Here is a 17,469-nt window from a genome sequence, read left to right on the forward strand (position 1 = left end):
TCATATTCCTGAAGGATCTCGGCCCACCTAGATTTTTGATCTTTTAAATCTGTTTGTTGTGTAAACCATTTGATGCTTTCATGGTCAAACACAATCTCGAATTGAGCACCATACAGATAATGCCGCCATGTTTTTAAGGGAGGCACTATTGCATAGAGTTCGCGTTCGTAAGCAGAATAGTTCTGCTGAGCTACATCAAGCTTCTTGCTTTCAAATGCAATCGACCATCCGTCTTGTAACAGGACTGCTCCAATAGCACAATCACTGGCATCCGTTTCCAAAACGAATGGTTTCAAAGGATCTACAATAGCCAGTATAGGAGCTATAGCTAATGCATCCTTGAGTGTATCGAAACTGTGATGTTGAGCGAATACCCATTGAAAAGCTTTACCTTTGCCTTTTAGTTGATCCGTCATAGGAACAACAATTTGAGCATAGTTTTTAACGAACCTTCGGTAAAACCCTGCAAATCCTAAAAATATATGTAATTCTTCCAGATTTTTAGGAGGAGGCCATTTCCTGATGGTATCCACTTTGGATGATCCATGTATAGGCCGTTAGCTGAAATAACATGCCCTAAATAATGAATTTCATCTTTTAGAAAATCACATTTAGATTCCTTGGCATATAACTTGTTTGTGTGTGACAACTCAAACATCTGCATGAGATGTTGTAAGTGTTCTTCTTCAGAAGCACTATAGACTAGGATGTCACCGAGGAAAACAATGATAAATTTGCCCAAATATAGCTTCAAGACACTATCCATAAGTGTCATGAATGTTGCAGGCGCATTGGTTAAAAAGGGCATTACCAAAAACTCGTAGTGTCCAAACCGTGTTCGGAATGCAGTTTTAGGTATATCGGCAAGTTGAATACGGACTTGATGATATCCTGACCGCAAGTCTATTTTCGTAAAAATGTGAGCATGAGTGAGCTTATCAAACAACTCATCTACTCTTGGTAATGGGTATTTGTTCTTAACTGTAACCGCATTTAATCCCCGGTAGTATACGCACATGTGCATACTGCCGTCCTTTTTCTTCACTAAGAGGATAGGCAAAACCCATGGTGAAGAACTGGGTTGTATAAACCCTCTGCTAAGGTAGTCAGCAAGCTGACGTTCCACCTCAGCAGCCTCTGAATAACTCATACGGTAAGGTGGTTTACTAACAGGTTTACAGCCTGCAGCCACATCAATGCTTTGTTGTACTGATCGTGTCGGCGGTAGTCCTAATGGCAAATCATTAGGAAATACATCTTGAAATTACTTTAATAATTTCTATAATTGACTAACAATGTTTGCTTGTTTAGAATTAGCAATTGTTGGAATAGAGGAAGAGAAGCATGCGGCGTTGAGGAATGTTCAACAGACTCAATGTTAGAAAGAAAATGAGACAGTGAGTAACACAAGAAAACCTGATCTATCTCATTATCAGAAACGGGCTGCATAAGCTTAGCGATACAAATTAGTGGTGATGAAGGTATACATTTTTCTCCTAACAACAACACACGTGCGCCATGGGATTCAAACATCAAGCTGTTGTGCTCATAGCTACACTTTAGTGATGGTCCTAGGCTATGTAACCACTCCCTACCAAGAACCACATCAGTTCTTTCCATGTTCATAACCTGAAAATCCAAACAGGTAGAGTACCCTTGTACCTCCAATGGAACAGCTCGGCATTGAGTATCCCATATTTCAGTATCATGTCCATTCATCATTGCTACCTTGTAGCGGTGGGTACTCGGAGTTTGAGGCAGTTTGAGTTTTTTCACCAATGCATAATTGATGAAATTGTGAGTAGCACCGTCATCTACCAAGATGCGCACCTTGTGTCCTTGCAGATATACGTGCATACGTACTAACTCATGTGGTCCAAAGGTTGGTTGCCACATGAAATCTGTGAGACAGTATTCATGCACCACCTCAGTGTGTGTTACTTCCACTGTAGAGAATCTTGAGGAAGACTCAAGAGACAGCAGTTGCACCGTGTGCACTACTTTCTCCTTTCCCTGAGCAACAGATTTCCCCTTTGGACAATCCTTTTTGCCATGACCTCTTCCTAAACATTGAAAACATAACTTTTCTTTCTTGGCTTTATCAAAATCCTCAGGAGAAAGAGGACTCCTAGACCCCTTGGGTTTTCTAGATGCATCAGAATTAGCAACTATAAATTTTCTTTTATTGTGCCCATATTGAGTGCGTGTATTACCATGTATGCTAGCAGGCATGTGACTATTATGTGTTTTCTTCTCATCAGGATCATCATGAATATGTGCTTTCACTATGGCTTCCTCAAGAATTTTAGGGTCTTAGGTCTTGACATACTTCTTAAGCTCGGGTGTCAGACCTCGTATGAACCCCCGTACTTGTTGAAAGGTATCCAAGCCTTCCAACTTGAGGATAACGTTTCGATAGTGAGAGATATATTCAAGGAGTGATGGGTATTGGCGCATGGAACATGTGTTCCAAGCCATCCAATTCCAATTGGCCTCGTTTGCAGGCAAAAATTCCTTGCTAAACATTGCTTCAAAAGCTGCCCAACTCTGCGGTATGATGTTCTTCTCCTTGAGAGACATCCACCATTTGTAGGCCTTGCCTTCCAGAGTTAAGCTCGTTTGCAGAGCTCTGATTGCATCCGGAGTGCGCCATAAGGCGTGAATTCCATCCCACTTGCTGAGAAAGATATTCACTGCATCCTTATTGAGGTCTCGGTCTTCTCCCTTAAAAATTGGTGGTTTAGTGTTCTTTAACAATTCATCCACCTCTTTGGCAGTGAGAGTATGCAATGTATCAGCATTTGGGCCTTGCCCTAGATTAGAATTTCCCTGCCCTTGTGTGGCAACGTGCTCATGCATGTGCGTGTAAGCAGGACTCTTAGAATGCTGATGCATTAATTGAATTACTAATGTATATAGTTTAGTAACATTTTCATCTAAAGCTTTAAAATTTTCATCCATGACTGTCATGCGTGTCTGAAGTGCATGAAATTCTTGAATATCGAGCAATTCGTAAGTATCTTCTCCTGCCATAGCATCGCGGGTACTCTCCTTGAGAGGATCCCGCCGCAGGCCATCATTGGTAGGATCAGGAGTACTTTGCTCAAAATCGAATGTTATATTGATATCCAAATCCATGGCTACACAATGTGGTGAAAGAAGTACTTAGAGAAAATACCTGATATTGAGAGCACTCGTAAAGTATAGGAGCCTTGCTAACTCCGTCAAAATCGAGAGTAGTCCGGTGGAAAATGATTTGAATTGTCTGCCGTATATGGAATTCCACGAGCTCTTGATAGTCGAATCAATTAGGCTTGAAAGTAGTAATTGATGCCAACAAAGACTTGTAGTGCAACTTCGCCAAATTGGTTGTCTTGAAATTTGTGAATTTCTGTGTAATACGTAGGAAATTGTTGTCGGAATGCGTGCCGGATTCGTTGATGCCGCCTAGCCCGGCCTTGTCGTACTCGCACGTAGTGGAGTAGGGGGGGGGGGGGGGGGGGGGTACCCATTGTGGGTACCACCCCTTAAGCTTAAAATTATTGTGTATGGCCACTACCCCTAAAGGGGTGGGCACCCTTCTAGTGGAAAAAAGGAACTCACAGTCGGCTATGGCGCCCAACGGGCAGCGCGTAGAGGCTTTGAGAGCTTGGGGCGGACGATGCAAAGCCCGAGGGGCTTCGGCCCTATGTCGTAAAACTCCCAGCACGGCCTTGCGTCGCTAACGATCCCGAGCGCCTGCGTTTTGGTGCTCCTGCACCCGATGGTCCTCCCTTGCCAAGGTCGCGTGCCCACGGACTGCCTCTTCGTCGACGACCTTGCTAATCACCCCCACTGTGTAAGACCCCGACCTGCAAGCCTTGAGTGGCTAGAAAGCTTCACGCCCTTCCCCCTTTCCCAAAATAGACACAAGATTTGATACCAGTGTAAGACAAGGGAAGCTAGAGCCTGAGAGTCCACCACCCAACCACCCATTATATAGGCAAGCCCCTGGCCCTTTGCCCTAGTTGGACTCCCCGTCTCCTCCTCGTTCCACACCGCCTAGCCCGGCCCTGCCCTTGTCTAGTCCGGCCTTGCCGGTGTCCTGACAAAAAGCCCATTCTGCATCAACATCAGCATCACAGTCTCCTTTTACAGAAGACTCAACAATGGCTGCATTTGTAGTGGAACCAGCATTTGTAGTGGAACCAACCTCTTTCTTTCTAGCCTCTTTGGCCTTCAACTTAGGACACTGCTTGATCAAATTATCATTAGCTCTACAATAATGGCAACGCATCTTCTTTTTGCCCTTATCACTTTCTAGATGAATTGCTGCTAGCAGAAGCATTAGGAACAAAAGTTTTGCCACTCGTAGTAGAACCATAAGAAGTGGCTGCATTGCTGTTAGCACCCTTTATTTGAGAAGTAATAAAAGCCTGTTCAACTGCACACTGCCTAGTCCTATTTTTTCTGGAAAGTAACTCTTGCAACAACAATGTGCTTAATGCATCAAACTTGACAACTTCAGGATTTTCTTGGGTCATTAGTCTCCAAGTACTAGCAAAAGTTTGGTATGAATCTGGTAAGGCATCAAGAACAGTTTGCACAAGGGAGCTGTCTGAAATGACTTCACATGCAGAAATAAGTTGGTCATTGACATCCTTGACACCAGCAAGGAAAGTGTCCATATCATCATCCTCATGCATAATCTTCGATTCCAGCTCTTTATGAAGCAAAGCAATTTTAGCCTCATTGTGGCTTGCATAAAGACCTGCTAGAATATCCCAAGCCTGTTTTGCAGATTTTGTTGAACGAATGTGAGAAACAATGGTGCGCTTCACAAACAACGCAATCAATGCATGAGCATGTGCATCCTTTACATCCCAACGAGCTTGTTCTACAGTAGGCAAAACAACTCTAATAGCTGCAATCCTTGCAGCAATACCTGCAACATCCTCAACATCGCCTACATCCTCAGAACCAGGATGTACATCAATGCCCTCCACAATATTCCAAACGTCCTTTGACACAAGAACATGTTGCATCATGTAAGCCCACATAGGGTAATTGTCCCCATTCAACCTGTTCTCATCAGCAAACATCTTGAACACATCTATGTTGTTGTCAGCCATGCTAAATGTTGCACCTGATGTGAAAATTGCCCGAAAAGAGGAGAAACAAAGCGAGAACAACACGTGCTATATAGCACAAACTGTAGAAGACTGCAAAGGCACATGTTATGCAAAAAAGGCACTGATAAAAATTCTACACAAAATGACAAAATAGCCTGTGCAGTATTGCCTGTAGTGGAAACGGAGGCCAAAACGAGCCCGAATCACAAATCTGAGCAGACCCAACTCTACGAGCTAGCTCTACGAGCTGACCCGAATTTTTTGTCGACCTGCGAACGCTTGCCAAAGCTCACTGAAATTGGAGAAAGTGAGCAAGCGTGTGCTGGAGATGCTGGCAACTAAGCTCGGGAGGATGCAACCCGCTCTGATACCAATTGTTGAAATTAGGGTTGCAAAGAAACGTGCATAGCTTGGAGAAGATGAAGGATGCTCAAGGCACACAATTGAGAGTGTGTTACTTAGTGTGCAATGGAAAGATAGATAGCCCTAGAGTGATGGGCGTATATACAATGCTTGGGGGAAAAAACCTCCTAAAGAGGGAAAAAATGCCCTGACGGTCGTAGTGTGTTCATACACATCACTGCCACATGTATATGGTAACACTGTACACCTGATGCAAAATCCACACAATGCTGCAAGACACAACATCAATGTCTATCACCTGAAAGTGAGTCTGCTCCACATTGGAGCACCACTGCAGTAGGCTGTACTTTGGATATAATAGGCTTGAAAAGATATTGGTAAGCCTCATCATCAATTCCATCTTTAAGGGCATATTCAAGGAGTAATATTTCCCATTGCCGTGACCAATGTCCTTGAGATCACCTGTACCAGGAAAGTAGTCCCCAAACTTATGAAATCACTCTATCCCCAGGAAGAGGCTTCAGCATTTTCATCTTTCAATCAAGTCCATAGCATAATCTTTACTCCAGAAACTTCTGACATTAACAACTTCAGATTCCAAGTTAATATTAAGAACCATTCCCACACCACATGACGACCATTGCAAGCTTGCCATCGTGCAAAAATGATGTGCTGCCAACCATAATTCGAGCACTCATAAAACTAATGAATATGTGAATTCTGCATAAAATTCTTCATACAAACGTACGACAATGGAGGAGGCAAAGAGCCATCAGCACCCACATCGCCGTTGTGTTGCAAGAGGAGCATGCACGCCATTATTGAAGAAGCAAGGGGCTGCAGTGTGCATGGGCGGGAGCATGGGTAGAAGCAGAAGATATGGGGGGAGTGAGGTGGGGTTTAACCCCCTTCCCATAGTTCAAGATGGTGGCAAAGGTCTAGGCTCCTTCAGAAGGTCCTGCAACCCTCAGATAGAGAAGGTGCATCTATTCCCCAGGTCAAGGTGCATTGCTGACTCCCGAGATCTGCCCACCATTCAAAATATGATGTGTTGGCAACGGAGGAATTGCATGCTACTTTGACAGCCCACAACTGAAGAGAAATTGGAACAAAGAGAGCACTGCATTTGCAGCCACATGGAGGCTACTCCTCTACTTTTAATATAGATATATAGATACAAATCAATCCAAAATTGTAGCGACCAAATCAGTGGGATGTGAGTAGATTTACTAGTCTTTGTAATGAGTGCCTGGAAAGCTCTATCTTTCTAAATCTTTATAATGAGTGTCTGGTCTGACAAGCAACAAAAATAAACAAAGTACATTTTTTTAATAACAACCTCTTCTTTTTCATTAGGAAAAAGGAAACACATCACTATGGCCTTAGTCCTTGGGCATGCCAAAAAGTCACCGAACCGCTGTCGTCAACATGAAAGGCGTTTGGAGGACAGAAAAGGCCTCATCAAGCAAGCAAGGAGCTCTCTCTCTCTCTCTCTCTCTCTCTCTCTCTCTCTCTCTCTCTCTCTCTCTCTCTCTCTCTCTCTCTCTCTCTCTCTCTCCCACACCACGATGTGGACTCTCTTTCTCTCCCCCAACCACGATGTGGATTCTCTATTATGACGTTCATTTCAACCATTTTTGAGCATCGAGAGTCACTTATGACCTCCACTCACACCACGTGACATATTCATAATTTGGTCCCATAGGTCATATTTGACCTCCGAGGACGATAATAGAACTCTCTCTCTCTCTCTCTCTCTCTCTCTCTCTCTCTCCGTCATGTGTGCCAAATTGCCAATGCTCCATTGCCGCAAACGGGAATCGTCTTCATGCAACAGTTCAACTTCTACAGGTGAAAACAGAGATCAATAATGATAATGATATGTCGAGTTATCACCTAAGCATTCAATAATTTTTTTTTCAGTCCCCCCTGTAATAGTATTGTGCCATCCAATGATGGGTTCTGCCTTGGCAGACGAAGCATTGCTGAGGGCTTTGATTCTTATGTAACTGATGCTTGCACGGTGAGCATATAGCTTTGTGAGCACATGGAAGCGCAACCCACACATCAGTCTTATCACCACAAATAACTCATGGCATTGGGGGAACTTCTGTAAATCCAAACGGAGAGTCCAAAGATTCATCCGATGTGAAGCTGCTTTGTGCTTCCTGACAAAAAGGAAAATTGTACCAGGCCTGCAACCGAACCGAACTGCTGTCGTCAACGTGAAAGGCGTTTGCAGGCCAGAGAAGGCCTCATCAAGCAAGTAAGGAGCTCACGCTCTCTCTCTCTCTCTCTCTCTCTCTCTCACACACACACACACACACACACACACACACACACACACACACACACACTCACACACACACACACACACACACACACACACACACACACACACACACACACACACACACACACACACACACACACACACACACACACACACACACACAGATAGCGAACCGACTATTGTCGTCGATTTGTGCATGCGACGGACACAAAACTCAATGTCACAATATGAATTTGCGGCTTCGAGGTGGTTGGGTCCCCTGCTAAAGGTGCCAGTGGGCACGCAAGATGATTCGACATCTCTCTCTCTCTCTCTCTCTCCAGTTGTTCTAGGCTAATTACAAGGTTTGCATCTTCGTAGAATGGTGTGCAAGGGCTGCAAATTTGGAGTGCAGCAATGTGGCGATGGGCCTGATGTTCGACTCTTGGCAGGATGTCTTTGGAGTGTGGTAGTTGGCTGAAGGTCGATTGAATAGGAGGTAAAAAATGCCACTTCCTGAAGACTGCACAGGAAGTCAAGGCTGCTAGGGAGGTTTGGCCTCAAAATCACGCCTCTCTCTCTCTCTCTCTCTCTCTCTCTCTCTCTCTCTCTCTCTCTGCGCTTCGACTTTTCGAGTGACATGTCACAAGCTCATAGTTCCTAAGTAATGTGTAGAGAGAGTGAGGATTCTCAAGTCCCAGTGTTGAGGCTCTTACTATTGGCAGACCATCTTGGATAGTACAAGCTTGCTAGCCTACTTTTGAGATCTGGTGCATGCATGCAAAATCACCACCCTCAAAGAGAGAGAGAGAGAGAGAGAGAGAGAGATAGATAGATAGATAGATAGTTCTATTATCGTCCTGGGAGGTCAAATATGACCTATGGGACCAAATGAACATGTCACGTGGTGTGAGTGGAGTTCATAAGTGACTCTCGATGCTCAAAAATGGCTGAAATGAGCGTCGCAATAGAGAGTCCACATCGTGGTTGGGAGAGGAAGGTATGTAGAGAGAGATCATGGCTGAATATATGGGGAAAAGAGGACCTAATCTGGTCAAAAGCTGAGCACTCAAGTAGTGTGTGGTACTCACTCTCTTGCACTTGACGAGGGCATAAGGTGCAAAGTCGATGACACTCCTCGCCAGTGCCCCAACGTCCTGTCTCGCAGCGTAGAGAATGGGAGCTAAGACGAATGGAGGCAATGGTGCAGATCGCACTCAATGGGATGGGCTCAAGGATGTAGGAATGGGTTCGGTTACCTCGTTCCGAGAAGAAGAGAGATTTGTAGTTTGGGACAACGTGTGTGATGTAATGGCTGAAGCGAGAACCTCCGGATTTCTCCCAAGCCGTGATACATTGGCGTTGTAAGAAGGCCTCATTAACTTGGGAGTCGATCGACGCATCCTTGACCAAGTGACATGCATCCTATCTTCCAAACCATTTCTTGATATCAAGCATCCACCCCGAACTTAGTATTTTGCTCTTGCATGTCTTTTGAACCATTTGACTTGCTTCATATGCGATTCTAGGAAGTCGATGCAAAGGGCTATGTTGTATCTTACGCATGTACTCCACAACCCTTTGCATGCCCAAGACCTCAATGGGAAGCAATCCGGACTCAAGAAGTAAGAGCATGTAGGGTGTTTGTGTCTTGACTTGGAGAAAGTTGGTGAGAGAACGCTTTTGGACATTCTCAAACTCTTTCCAAGTAGACTTCCCGATGCTTCCACCCCACACCTCCACTCCATAAAGAAGCACCGGTGTCACCAATGTGTCAAAGAGGTACTTTTTGAGAGCCCAACACTTGATCTCTCCTGCATTGCACATGTTCTCAAATGCATAATAGGCCCTCTTTCCGGCTTCCAAGCGACGCATTGCACAATCCTTCCATTTATGATTGGATGGAACCTCAAGGCCAAGGTACTTGAAGTGATCTACCACTTCAAGTTTCTCATTGTTATATACAATGCATGGATTTTCATCATTGAGGGTCTTTACAAGCATAACCTTGGTTTTGGATCCACTCACCATCAGCCCGCTATGTAGGCAAAAGCGTTCCAAAACACTCATAAGCTTTTGTGCATCTTCTAAGGTATGTGCCAAGAGCACTACATCATCGGCATAAAGCAAAAGCATGATCACCGCATTTCCAATCTTAACCTCTTCTATGCCTTCTTGCTGCATAAAGTCAAGAACCATGCATTCCAATTCATCAATGAGTAGCCCAAAGAGGGTTGGGGAAAGTGGGCATCCTTGTTTGACACCAATAGTGCTTGCAAAAAATTCTGAAATTCCATCTCCCATACGTAATCGACATATCACTTTTTGGTAGATGCGAAAGACTGCATGCATAAATTCTCTCGGCACTTGAAGGCTTTGCATACGTCTCCAAAGATTTCCTCGCGGTACCATGTCAAAAGCTTTCTTGAAATCCACAAAGCAACAATACAACTTTTTTCCTTTCAATCGAGACGCTTCCATAAGAACTCGAAGAGTGACAAGGTGATCAATAGTGCTATGATGCTTTCGAAAACCTGCTTGGCCAAGTGCGCGTTTGCCATTCTTTTCAGCCCATTCACTTATCTTCATCTCCATGATACATCCAAATAACTTTGCCATTAAAGAACCAACCATTATAGTGCGATAGTTGTTCACATTGTTTACATCTCATCCTTTGTGCAAAGGTTTGATCCAATTTGCACTCCAATCATGAGGCATGCCATACTGAAGTGCAAGGTTAAACATATCGCATATCCAATATCGTGTTTCTTGCTTGTCCATTTAGTCATTTCAGCCTTGACACCTTGAAGGTCACCTGCCTTGCGAGTAGCAAGTTTCTCAAGCGCGCGGCATACATCTTCAATGGTAAAGAAGGGAGACATAAACGGAAGGGAGCTACAATACTCCATCTTATCAACATTGGGTTGCTCATAGAGATTCTTACAATGCATATACATATCCTCAAGAGTCAAGTCACCAAAGCTCTCAACGCGTTTGCCTTTTAGATTTTGCTAAAACTTGCCACATGCATGTGCCTTCTCTTGTGCTAAAAGAAGTTGTTTTTCGACTTCCCACCTTCTCCTCTTCTTTTGAACAAGTGCTTTGTATGTGTGTGAACATTCCAAGTAAACTTCCTTGTCTTTGATTGCATCCAATCTTAGCAAGTGTTTTCGGGCTTGACTACATTCCATGTCAAACCATTTCTTCTTGGTGCTACCCTTCTTAGACCTTTTGCAAGACATGTGTTTCACAGAAAAGCATTCCTTCGCACAAGAGAAAATTACTTCTTTGAAAACTTTCCACTTGCATTCTAATGTTGGGCTCTCTTGATGCTCTATCATGCTTAACATTTGGTCCACCATATCAGCATATATAAGTGCTCGTTTGAAGTCTAGACGTAGGTACAAATGATTCACATCATGATTGGAGGCTACATGCTCGGGCCGTTTACCACACTTGAGATCAATACATAACATCCTATGATCCGATTCCGGATTCCATTCACCAAGTGTAAAGCTTTGTATGCATTCTAGAGTGGCTTCCGAGAACAACATATAGTCAATCACGCTAGCACCGTTGTGCTTTCTACATGTAAAGTCATTGGTGCCTTGCCATAGAGATACACCATTTGCAATGAGCATTCCTGTACTATTGCACATATGTAGAAGTGACTTTCCATAGTGATCCACTTCTTTTGCATCATTAGAACTTCGATTATACATGTATGAGTCATCCATTCTTCTTGAGACATGTGGCATGTCTACTTGTTGTGTGTCGTGTTGTAGCATATTTGTGCGAGCATTCATGTATCCAAAAACAATGACTTCACCTTGATCCTTGTAATGAGCAATGTCTTCCTCTAGTTCAACAAAGGGCTGATCTCTATCCATATTCAAGCAAGCATAAAAGTTGGAGTCATAGTGAGGAATGTAGCAACCGGCCACAAACATGACTTGACCATTTGGTGGGCCGATTTTCAGCCATAAGTAGCGTTTATACTTATCTTCTTTGAAAATGGAAACATCTTTCAAACCCTTTTTGGTCATACATGCTACGCCTCCTTGGCCTCTTCGTTGCTTTGCATTTTTGGCCCACATCAAAGAATGCACATCCTATTTGTCAAATCCAAGAATTCGTTGCGCATCATGCTCCTATGTTTTGACAAGAAGTATCACATCGGAGTCATTGGTAAGCTCATCAATGCCAATTCCCGCATTCCATGGATACCCGTTACAATTCCAAAAGCTTATTCGCAAGCGTGAGTTGGTCTCATAGATCATGTGTCCCTATTTGTTGGGTGGACTTGCATCCTCCTTAAGTGGCTTTTCTTCTTGAGGTGATACCTTAAACTTCTTGCTTCTTTCCTCATATGCTTTGCGACGTACATTTTGTTGCATAATAGTGCGATCCTCATATACATTACAACCTGTTCCTTTGAGGTAGATCCAACCATTGTCAAGGATGATCTTTCTCTTTACCTCATCAGCCATGGTACATACAATAGGTCTTTCTCCCAAGCGAGGGACTCCTTGTTTTCCAACTCGATGTGCACCATAAGCCATGATTCCTAACATGACAAAGTGTGTAGCAAAAAACTCTTCAATAGCAACTGCAAGAGATTGGGGTGTTTCCATGCTTTCCTTCTTGATTCCACGAATGATGATGTTCTTTGAGCGTTTTTGTCGTTCGTGCAATTCTTGAGTGTCCACATTCTCTACATTCTTTGCTTGGACAACGGCTTGCGTGATAGGAGATGTAGAAACCACATTATCCTTACATATATCAGCCCATGATTTGGATGCATTTTTCATCTCACATACATCATGTCGTATTGTATCTATTGTTTCCTCTTTCAATACATGATCACTCTCAACTTTGCTCAAGCGCTCTTTCAATACATTCATGTCAACAAGAGAGCGTTTACATTCTTGAACTTCATTCTCAAGATGCATCAAGCGTGTTGTTTGCATTTCAAGAACCTTCTTGAGGTGCTCATTCTCCACAACGAGAACTCTTAAAGTACCATTCTCCATTGCAAGTGCGCGCAACTCTTCACCTTGTTTGTTGACGGTTTCTTATAACGAGATCAAGTAAGCCATGATCATTGCTTCCGTTGTTGTAGATGATGTGGTTGGATTAGCATCCAAATTCCTTGGAGATTTTGCATCATTCTCCATGGCGAGTGTGGCTTTTCCACCCTTGCGAGTTTTGTCTGACATTGCCTTCAAGTCGGCAACAAAAACGCAAAGTTTTGACAGTTTTTTCAGTTCTGAGATGCTGTTACAGCAAAGTCTTCCATTACACAGAAAAATTCTGTCTTTACATCAATGCGTAGAGGGCTTTGTGCTCTTCGATTGAGGCTATAGATCACCTAAATCGGAGTTCGGATGAGCAATTTATGGTCAAAAGAGTGAACTGCTGTCTACTAGGTCAAAAAACGGCTGAGAAAGAGAGAGAGAGAGAGAGAGAGAGAGAGAGAGAGAGAGAGAGAGAGAGAGAGAGAGAGAGAGAGAGAACCCAAATGGTAAACAAGGGAGCCACCAGGCTGCAAAGTGGACACTTGACAGGCGCAAGATGCTCGCTTACATGAGCACAAGATAGGGCTAGGAAGAGGCGGCCACTTGAGAAGAGGAAGAGGCCGACTGCTTATAGTGGAAACTTGAGAGGGAGAGAGAGTAGTGTGTCCCACATCGTGGCCGTGCAAGAGCACCATTGGCATGTTTGGGGTAGTTTGATATCCTATCGCCTCTTGATTGCCTACTTTGAGACACTACGAGAATCAAGAGTTTTCTTTGGTTGTGAGGAAGCAAGGATTGGGCACTGCATCGGCAGTGCGGAATGTTGGTTACGCAAAAAGGTCAAGGGTCCAATTGCAACTTCAATCTGTTGAATGTGAGATGTCTCATACACTATGTATGAAGGGCACTCCAAAAGTTGCGGGTGTTCATGGATCATGACAATATGCTTGGTAAAGCCCCATGTGGCTGGTTAGGCAAGGAGCCCGCCCATTATACTTATTATTATGTACATAATAGAATAAGGGGGCCACATGAAGAGGGTGAGTTTTAGCCCCTGTAAAGACAAGGTCTCCTCTTCTCCTCTCTTCTCCATTGCTGCACACACTCACACACGCTCTCGTTCGCGCACTTCAACTGGTATCAGAGCTCAAGGATTAGGAGCACCATTGGAGCTCAACGGGGAAGCAGGCAAAGAAGCATCAAAAACTACAACACATTTTTATAGATGTGTTTTAACCTATCAAAACATCTTCATTCAAACCGATTTCTTGTCCTCTTCAACTTTGCAGAAGAAAGTTTTCTCAAAATCTTTAACAATTTTGAGATACATCACTCAGACTGGCTGCACGTTTAGGGTACAGAGCTGCAGATTTTTACATATCTATTTGGACATGGAAAAACATCACATCTCAGGTCCATTCCTGAGATTCCCAACCGTTTTTGCATGGTCTACAACTTTGCAGAAGGAAGTTTCTGCAAATTTCGAACGGTTTGGGAGATATGGGTTGACGGGCTGCAGGGTATTCGAAAAGTTGAAGATTATGTATGCTTATTGTGGTGATTTGCTACATTTGGAGAGCTCGGATTGAGCTTTGTCATTCTCTTGTTTTGCACATTGATGTTTTTCTCTCAGTGAAGAGAGTCTGGGTTGAGATTTTCAACAAATTTATGTGCATATGTTGAAAACACTTTGTGGATGTATGCATTCTTGTGGACTCTAAGGATTCGAGAGTCGGATTCATTACATGTTATTTGCATTGACTTGTATGATTAACAGATTTCAAGAGTGTGGTACACGGATTTGCAGAGAGTTTTGCAAGCATTTTTAGCATAATTGTAAGCTGATTTTTCAGCTAATTTGGATGCTCATTTGCTGCACATTTGGTACATGCTTGATGCTTATTTACATTGCCATGTGGATGCACATGATGTGCACTTTTCAACGGATGATATTCTTCGCCTTGCAATGACATATGTGGACTGATTTTTATTTGTTTTGAGCATCAATTTGTGTCATGTTTTGGTTGGTTTGCATCCAAGTTTATGCTAGTATATGCCTCGTTTGTAGAGTGTGGTTGATGCACTTTGTATTTCGGATTACAAGATTGTTTTCCAAGTTTAAAGAGTTGAGACTTTGGGGCAGCTCATGTATGCTTGAGTGCGGAGTTTGTACATGATTTGCTCATGGTTTTGAGCATGTTTATGGTGTGTGTTGGACTTTGAAAGAAGCGGAATTAGAAAATTAGGTGAAGCACTTTTGAGAGACTACTTTGTGAGCATAGCGGGTGAACTTAATTGATGGTAGCAACATAAACATGGTACTTAGTTGACTTGGCATAAACAATACTTTTGCAAGAGAGAGAGAGAGTTTATAAAATATGACAATAGTTGAGGACCGGATTCATATGGAGTCGGTCCCTCCTCTAATAGGCATTTGTATTATAGTTTCTCCCATCAAGAGAGACTTGGTACAATACAATCTTTGTGTTCCTTGTGACCTAGGTGATGCAATGAACATGGAAAGCTTCATACATCACAAGCATAACATAAACTTTGTAAAAAGCATTAACTATCCCAAGCCTCAGTCCCAAGGCCTCAAACACCTTCGAAGATGGAGAGAGCTAGCGGGGAATGAGGATAGGAAAGAGGAAGAAGAAACATTTCTTAGGAGAAAGAAATAGTTTCACTTATCATCACTCTTCTTGCTAGCATACATAATAACATAGTAATGAAGATGGAGAGCTTGGAGAAGGAAATGGAGTTGCTCAACTTTCACCAAGTGAGAATGGGTCCCTAAAATGAGTGTGTGTGTGGTGTATATCCCCCTAGGACCCCCCTTGCTTGCTTGGGGCGAGTTGTTGCTTTTTCACATGCTTCAAGCTCAATGGACCCCTCTCTCCCTAGCCAATCACATGCAACATGCAGTCAAGTACATGGGTAGTCTTTTGACAAGTGACCTCCTTACCCCTTAGAGAGAGAGAGAGAGCTTGAAAATATCTAAATATTTGTTGGATGGAACTAGAAGCTCATTGGATCGCTCTTTAGCCCAACCAATAGCATTCAAGCACCCTGTGGTTAAGCTTAGGGAGAGTCCGACATGTGTCCCATGTGCCCTTTGGGTGAGTGGAAGGTTAGGTCAAAGATTCCCCTAACTTTGGAATTTTCATGCATAGGAAGCTTCTCAAGCACCTTCCTCATTAAATTTGTAGGGTCTCTTTTTGACTCAAGCACCTTACCTCCATGCATGGGAAGCTTCTCAAGCACCTTCCTCATTAAATATGACAAGTACCTCAAGTACCTTAGTCATCAAGCATGACAAGCACCTTAGGTGGAGTTCCCACCTCAAGCTCAGTCCTAGCTTGCCTAAGGTCAAAGGCAAGTTTAGGTCGTGTTTCCACCTCAAGCTCAACCCTAGCTTGCCTAAGGTCAAAGGTAAGTTTAGGTCGGGTTCCCACCTCAAGCTCAGTCCTAGCTTGCCTAAGGTTAAAGGACTTTTAACACTAACCATTGGAGGTCTTTAATGAAGCTAACCCTAAGGTCTTTTAAGCTCCATTAGCTAATCTTGCTCTTTGACAGACCATCTCTCATTTGGGCCCCTTTACCATGGCCCCATGTTGAGATAGATCCGTGAGTACATGTCTATATTCTAACCCTTGTTCCCATTTATTATCCCACATTAAATGATCAATTTAATATGAGAAAATCATTTGGGTTGGTTAGATATTGGATTTAATGAGAGCGTGTATGGTTATTATGGTCAGATAGCCAAATACTGCTGAAACTCTACCGGATTTTTTCTTGCAAGTTTATTTGTTTATGCACATGGTCTGCAACCTGTTTTAATTGCATTTGTTGGCACTCAGTGGTTGCTTTGCCGTAGTGTTTTGGCCTTGCATTGTGAGAGTGTTTGCTCATCGTTACGTCATTTGACATATATGTTCTAATCTCTTCATGAGGGAGATTGTTGATGATAGTTTCATCGATTACCACATAGTGCTCTTGGATTAAAGCGGGTGTTTTGGCATCATTTGAGTGGTTTTGCTCACTTGTTTGTTACATTGATCGCCATATTTGCTGATACTTCTCTTAGACAACTTATGCCAGCTTTTGTTGTATTTTGACAGTACTTGGTGTATGAGTTAGCCAGGCTTTGGCTACTGTCAGTTGATCGATTTGTGCTTGGTATTGTCACACGTTATCGCCATGGATTTGGCATGTACATCATCATCAGGGTTTGTGCTTTTCTATACAAAGTTTGATGGTTCAAACTTTGAGCATTGGAAAGCAGGTATGCATGATGCATTGACTCAGTTTGGCCAAGTGTTGAAACTACAGGGCATGGATGCTAGGCCAGCGTCTATGACTGACGATGCGTGGGAGGACTTGGATGAGCTTGCACATTCGACGATCATGTTACACCTTGGTGAGTGTGTCTATTGCATTGGTTTGGATGCATGTACAACTAGAGAGTTATGGCAAAGATTGTGCAATGCTTTTCACACAAATGAGTCTAGAGAGATGCCTACAATCAAAGGACGATCTTGCAGACATAGGGATGTTGTGCGTTGGCATTGTGGTCATCCAGGGCATGTACGTAGGTGTTGTTTCTGATGAATGCGACAACGCAGGAGAGAGCACGAGTGGGATGCTATCACTTTGAATGATGTGGGAGCAGATGTAGTGTATGTGGCTACGCATAAGGAAG

Source organism: Adiantum capillus-veneris, chromosome 20 (genome assembly GCF_014529385.1).
Source record: "Adiantum capillus-veneris isolate H3 chromosome 20, ASM1452938v2, whole genome shotgun sequence".
In the NCBI taxonomy this organism is placed as follows: Eukaryota; Viridiplantae; Streptophyta; class Polypodiopsida; order Polypodiales; family Pteridaceae; genus Adiantum; species Adiantum capillus-veneris.